We start from the raw sequence: 1292 nt of genomic DNA on the forward strand, positions 1-1292 counted from the left end.
ACATTAAACTAACAAAATAAATAACATAGAATAAAAATATTTATTTACTTTCAAGACACACAATTTTTTTTTCATGTATATTGATATGATTTCGAAATATGAAAGGAATATATAAAACAAAGAAAGGAGCATACGTATATATATAGTATACGAATATTCAAACAAAATATTATATGCTGTCTTAATCATTTTCTACCGCCACTAAATAAAAACTAGCTAGCTAGCTAGCTATAACTTCACTTGAATATATAGTCAAACTTGAATCATTCTACACTCAATTATATATTATATTATAAAATAAACACAAAAAGTATAACTAGCTATCTACTAATTAATAATCATGTACCTTCTCCGATCCAAGGTGTGATAAGCGGTTAACCTCTCAACAAGAAGAAAAGCATAAAATAAAAAAATAATATAATATAGCTAATCACATAAAAATTAAGCAAGTTTTAATTTAAAAAAGGATTTGGTTGATTGGAGCAATGTTTAGAGTAGACACGTGTTGAGATATTATGTCATGTAATTTGCCATAAATATATGATTGTAGCAGGTTAGTTGACTTGATTAACTATTTTCCACACCAACTGAATAATCTAAACTTGTAATTATGTATGTTGTAAGTGTATCAGATTTCCCAAAAGAGATTAATTGCATTGGTGGGTTTAATTCTGGAAGAGGTGTTTGTTGAAGCTGCTGCTTGTTCTTCATGGCTTGACCTACTTCATTGTCCTAACCTATGCATGATTATTTCATTAGTATTAGTACTTTAGTAGAATTTAAAGAAGGGTTATATCAGGTATCTAATAACTTTCTTGAACAACATGAACAATGAACTCTAAAATTGGTCCAATTCAAGTAAAACACACAACACTTCAAATTACTCACCTAAATCTTAATATTAGAATAACCATCCGCATACCTAGTGAATTGAACATCAAATTACTCACCTAAATTTTAATATTAGAATAACCATCCGCATACCTAGTGAATTGAACATCCAATATATTCATTGTTATAAGGTGAGATTCGAACTCTCAACACTTAGCAAACGAGTGAGTTGATTATTTCGGCCAAACCGCATTGATTGAATAGAGTTGACTCAAAGTCCCTAATTAATAAACCAAAATTTTGTTTTGGATTAAGCGCTTTTGATCAATTTGGGTTAAACATTTAACTATTTATGCACGTGCATCCTATGCACCTTATTTTAGGTTAATCCTTTGTTGGATTCTAATCTCTAGGTGGCAAACAGGAATCCTGTCCCGCCAAAAGCCGGGCCCGCCTAATGA

The sequence above is a fragment of the Arachis ipaensis genome, chromosome B07, assembly GCF_000816755.2.
Source record: "Arachis ipaensis cultivar K30076 chromosome B07, Araip1.1, whole genome shotgun sequence".
NCBI classification, from domain to species: domain Eukaryota; kingdom Viridiplantae; phylum Streptophyta; class Magnoliopsida; order Fabales; family Fabaceae; genus Arachis; species Arachis ipaensis.